We start from the raw sequence: 6508 nt of genomic DNA on the forward strand, positions 1-6508 counted from the left end.
AACTAGGAAAAAAGGTTGGGACAAGTACATTGATGGTCCCTCGTTTGTTGATAATTCCATCCATGAAAAAAACTTTAAAACAAAATTTTTATAAAAAATGGGCAAAAAAATTATTTTATAAAAAAAATACAGAACAATTCGAAAAAAATTTCACAAATCTTGAAAAAGCATTATCTTTAAAAAAAACTAAACTTTATCTCTTTTTTAAAGTGTTAAAAGAATCAAATAACAAGTAAAAAATAAAAACCAAAAATCGCGCTTGAAATCATTTTGGAAACCGATGCCTCATTCTTCTTATTTGATTCGAAGGGCTAAATCAACTAAAAAAAATTCCATCTAATTTACGTGCAGCATTACAATTTATTATATCAATTCGAGGCCAAGTATTTTCTAATAAATTGAAAAAAGTTACCATTTGAGTTACGTGCAGCACTAAAATTTATGATATCAATCGAAGGACAAGTAATTTATGAGTAACTCCAAATTTCAACATTATGGAACTGTTTTAAGAAGCTTTTAAATCCAAAAAAATCACATGCAAGCTAGTCATTTCTTACTCTATGGTGGCAGAGACAATCGATTTTTTTCAGACTTTCAGGAGCTACTGATATTTCTCACAATATTCGACGTCGATTGGATCGATAGAAATTATGTTTAAATATGAGTTAAAAGTACTTGTCCGGCCCATCACTTTCCATTAAACTTATTATATTTAAATAAAAATCAGGGCTTTTTTAGAACTGTTGGAGCACAAATACTCATGCAGAGGGAATTTAGAGAGTTATCTTCAAGTAATTTTCTCTTAATTGCACTAATTTAATAAGAATGGAAACAAATTGTCCTGTAATATACAAAAGATGTTATTGTGCATCGATAAATAAAAAACATTTTGCACATTAAATATGTTGAAGCTTCCAAAATAACTCCCCAGTTTGTATTGCTATGACGGCAGTGTTTACTTCTCACTTCTTCCAGCGAACGAATTTCATTCGGCATAACTAACCTAAATCGCATTTCAATAAATTTTTAACCGGATTCTCCCGTACAGTTTCGTTGTTTTATGATTGATTTTTATTTGATTTAAATGAAAAGTGATGGGCCGGACAAATACTTTTAACTCATATTTAAACATAATTTCTATCGATCCAATCGACGTCGAATATTGTGAGAAATATCAGTAGCTCCTGAAAGTCTGAAAAAAATCGATTGTCTCTGCCACCATAGAGTAAGAAATGACTAGCTTGCATGTGATTTTTTTGGATTTAAAAGCTTCTTAAAACAGTTCCATAATGTTGAAATTTGGAGTTACTCATAAATTACTTGTCCTTCGATTGATATCATAAATTTTAGTGCTGCACGTAACTCAAATGGTAACTTTTTTCAATTTATTAGAAAATACTTGGCCTCGAATTGATATAATAAATTGTAATGCTGCACGTAAATTAGATGGAATTTTTTTTAGTTGATTTAGCCCTTCGAATCAAATAAGAAGAATGAGGCATCGGTTTCCAAAATGATTTCAAGCGCGATTTTTGGTTTTTATTTTTTACTTGTTATTTGATTCTTTTAACACTTTAAAAAAGAGATAAAGTTTAGTTTTTTTTAAAGATAATGCTTTTTCAAGATTTGTGAAATTTTTTTCGAATTGTTCTGTATTTTTTTTATAAAATAATTTTTTTGCCCATTTTTTATAAAAATTTTGTTTTAAAGTTTTTTTCATGGATGGAATTATCAACAAACGAGGGACCATCAATGTACTTGTCCCAACCTTTTTTCCTAGGGGAAGTTTATGGTTTGATATCACGTCTTTTTTCTCAAAAGTTCCTTATTTATGTTCAGTTGACTATAGGATATTAGTTTAAATTTCTATGAATTATTTATGATTTTCGTCTTATAACGTTGGTTTTCACGAAAAAGACCTATTTTTCGTCAAAATTGTACTGGACATATTTCATCACAGGTCTGTCCTCGGACTTCGGCGATTTTTTCCCTTGTACTCTAATATGTTTTGTCAATTAGGAACCCAAGAGCACGGCCGCAAGCGGGTTGGAGGCCGGGATATGATTTTCGGCTTATAGCGTAGGTTTCCACGAAAAAAGACCTATTTTTGGTAAAAATTGAACTGAAAATATTTCGTCACAGGTCTCTCCTTGGACTTTGGCGATTTTTTTCCTTGTACTCTATTATGTTTTGTCAATTAGGAACCAAAGAGCAGGGTGAAAAGCAGGTTGTAGGTCGTGATATGATTTTCGGCTTATAACGTTGGTTTCCACGAAAAAAGATCTAAATTTCGTCAAATTTGAACTGGAAATATTTCGATAGAGGTTTGTTCTTGGACTTTGGTGATTTTTCTCCTTGTCTTCTAATATGTTTTGTCCATTGGAAACTCAAGAGCATGTAGCAATGCGTGTTGCGGGCTGAGATGTGATTTCCGGCTTATAACATTAGAAAAAAGAAAGGAAACGAGGAAAGACAGATCAAATTCAAGACACAACGAATACAACAGAATTGGCCATTTTTAAATGTCGTTTTGGCATTCTGAATCTAGACATTTTCGTGTCATCCAAAACATGCCCCCGATGAAATATATTTCCAAAGTTTGCAAGTGGCCGCGAAGATCCAATTATCTACAGTTTGATAGTTGCAGAAAAAAGGCACCCGGAAACATTTATTATGTCAGAATTCAAAGAAGTAAAAAAAACTGAGCGTACTTGATTCAACAGAGCAACGGAATTCAAAGACATTTAAGGTACCTGCATTGCTTGTGGAGGAAAACAATTTCATTTCAGGATAATTTAGAAATAAATTAGGAAATTCAGAAATTTAGCATAGAATTTAGAAAAAGGAAAATTAAGATAATTACTAAAGCTGAAAACTTTTGTGATGAATTTTTGAAATTACATGTTACGGTTGGAGTAAAAAATTTAAATGATTGGCACACATGCTGCGACACAAAAATATCAAAGTTTGAAGGTATTCGCTCCATACTGCAGTAATACAAACTTCAATACTATTTGAAAGGAAACACTTTAAAACTTGCTGAACAAAGTTCCATTACATATTACCATAATCAAAGATAGGGGGTGATACTTAGCACATATACTTATCCACAGAAATTTCCAAATTCGCAGGTATCGGCTGCAATTCAATGTATCTGCGCAATGAGTTTGGAAGACAGCAGTTTCAAATCCATCCATAAATGAGCAACTGAAGACTTTTGTAATGAATTTTTCACTTCATATTTATGTTACGGTGGGAGTCAAAAAATAAAATGAATGGCACTGTATATAAATTTTATAGTTTGCAGATTTTTGCTGTATTTCAATGATCCAAATCTATAGTATTAGAGTGGAAAGTTGTTAGAAGTCATGATGTTACATTAAAATCACATAGCGCACATAACATTCAGAAATTCTGTAGGTTTCCATGATGTTGGCAGGTATTATACTTAGTCGCATCGAAAACTGAGCAACTGTACACTTATCGTAATGAATGTTTTCACCAATAATTCCACATTTGCAGTTTGCAGAATAGGAATACTCAACATACACGTAATTTCATAAGTATTGTTGTCAAAATTTGTGTTTGCCTACCGCATTCCGACGATTCAAATTTTCATATTATCAGCAAAAAAAGCATCCCAAGACTTTTTGGAACAAGTTTCAAAATTTATTACTCGACAGACCAGGTGGAAAAAGAATAACTATACTTATATCAAGACCAGAAACTGTTTTGACAATCTGTTGTACAAAATGTGCGATTGATGATCATAATTGGAAACCTCTTGAATCACGTTACCACAATCAGCATGAAGAAATAGTAGAAAATCCTAGGACACACATATTAGGCAACCAATTAATAATATGCATCGATCCGCTGCAAACCGATGGAGTCAAACCAAGGATCGGCAAGAGCAGAGCCATAGTTAAAAAGAAAAAAGACAGCGCAATTGAAAGAGAACAGAAATCAAAATTGTTTCATGTATCTGTGCATTAGTTTCTGAAGACAGTAATTTCAGATCTATTCAGAAATAAGTAGGTGAAGACTTTAGTAATGAATATCTTCGTTAATATATTCCAGTCGGAACCAAAAAGCTAAAAGATTGGCATACCTGCTATTTCACAGAAATATCAAAGTTCATAGGTACTTGCTACGTATCATTTATACAGACTTTGGTGCTATAGGGAAAAACACTTCAAAATTACATGAACCACATTTTTGAAACTTATTATGACACATTCAAAAAAAAAGTGACAAATACGATGCATGTTGAAGCAAGCAAAATGCTGTAATTTTGTATGCCTCCATGGTTATCCGCAGACAAAATATTTGATCACATCCAAAAATGATCAGGTGTAGACTTACAGACATGAATTTTTCAACCCACAAGATTAGAGGTGTTCATTGCATTTCGATGATACAAATTTTGATAACATGAAAATTAAGCACCCAATGACTTATTGAAATAAATTTCCAAATTTATCATGTAACAACTCAAATGAATATATCTATACATTATTACATGGCTCAAAGATTTTTCAAAACTTGGGTGTATGAACAAGCAATTATGAAGGCTTTTTGTTATAAATATTTCAAATTATGTTGTTGAAATCAATATAAAGAAATAGAAATACGAATATCTGTCGTATTGTCTGGAGAACAAATAGAAATTGGTATGACAATACACTGTAAGCTAAGCAGGTGGAAAAAGGGACCGGTGAACACAGCCAAACTAAATGAAAGAAATTATGACAACAATACATTGAATTACTTGACCAAAGTTTTTTTTAATTTATTTGATTTCGTTTACACACAACCATCCACCTCTTTCTTTAATGTAATTACACAACATAGAATTTCTGTTTGGAAAGAACGTTTTAGAGGTTATAATGAACGAACTTTTTTTTTCTCATTGTTATTATTATTATTATTATTCAACACTAATTAGTCACGTCATTAATAATATCGATTCCTTCCACTTTTCAATAACCACTTTTATTTTTCTACACTCTGCACGCAACAGCACTCCGGCGGTCATAACCTCAAACGTCAACATGACGCGAAATCTCGCAAATTTGCTATCTATATATATATTACGATATCGAAGTAGAACAGATAATTCTTAATTTTTACGACACATTATTCACGTTTTCACTTCTCAATATTTTACTCACTCTCAGTACACTGTATGAGATCAATTAATCCACTTTTGAGGTTTTATTTATTATAGATATTATATACTGTCGTGAATTGGGCTCGAAACTTATTGAAACTTCTTTTATGAAAAAAATAAAATTGATTATATCCACTGCTATTTCCAATAATGTTTTATTTATTTAAACGAAATTTGCAAATCTTGCACCGTTGATCCACGGGGCTACGATCGCAATCACTTTATAATAACATAACAGACGATAACAGACGGTATACAAGAAAACATTGAGGACTATCAGAAACTTTCTCATCGGCGATTGGTCGAGACGGATAGATTCTCACCGGTGATTGGTTATGATGGGCATCAAGAAGCCCTTGTATGTATCGGTCTGAACCCATATACGGATACGTCAGCTGCGTAAATGTGTTAGTACTTTTTGCATAATCTTGAGCCCGTGCAAAGTTTTTTCTCGGCAAATACGCCACCGAGAATGCTGATTTTGGGCTCGTTCGACAGAGAACTTCTTAATTAGCTTAAAGTTCAATTTTCAAAGCCGTACATAACTCATGAGCTTCGCTATTAAAGAAAATCACATGCCAATTTTACCCCCACCACCGCGAATCGTTTTATTCAGAGAAAGTATAGTCTCGGCGAGAGCCTCGGGCCAGCAGACGACAGGGCTGTCAATGTACTTGTCCCGAGACTCTACCGAGTCTCTTGATCCAAGAGACGATAGTTTAAAATTGATTTTATATCGAGTAAAAAGAAATTCAAAATTGTAAAAGCGAGCAATATTCTTGGATTCACTTATTCTTAGAGCTAACGTAACAGGACATCGGGAAAATTGAACTTTGCAATAATAGCGAGTTTTTCGGTTTAAGGCGTGTCGATAATTAGAATAAAAACATGTTTTTTTTTGTTTGTTAATTTTGTACAATTAAATTCCGAAAATTGAGAAATTAAAAATTATCTCAGACAGAGAATTTGCAACGTTTTCGGGTCTTTCGGGTCTTTTTCTCACCAGATCCGATTAAACAAAGCAAGACAGTTTAACAACAAAAAACACAAAATTGTTTTCGAATTAGCGAGCCAAGGCGCAAAATTTCTTTTATTTTTGTCAAAATTCGGTCAAATAATTGAATAAAATTGATTATTTTTATATTTTACCAAAATTAACAGTGTCCGCGTTTTCTTCATACCTGCTCCTTATTATTAAGGTTGCTCGAACCGACGCGTGGCGGCGTTCAGGCCAGATCGGCTAGAGCGTTTCGTTACATTATATATAAACCATGTGTCAGTTTTCGATCATCGTATAAACCAAGGAGACTATAGGGAAGGAGTCTAATCTCGGCA

This window comes from Venturia canescens, chromosome 6 (genome assembly GCF_019457755.1).
Source record: "Venturia canescens isolate UGA chromosome 6, ASM1945775v1, whole genome shotgun sequence".
In the NCBI taxonomy this organism is placed as follows: Eukaryota; Metazoa; Arthropoda; class Insecta; order Hymenoptera; family Ichneumonidae; genus Venturia; species Venturia canescens.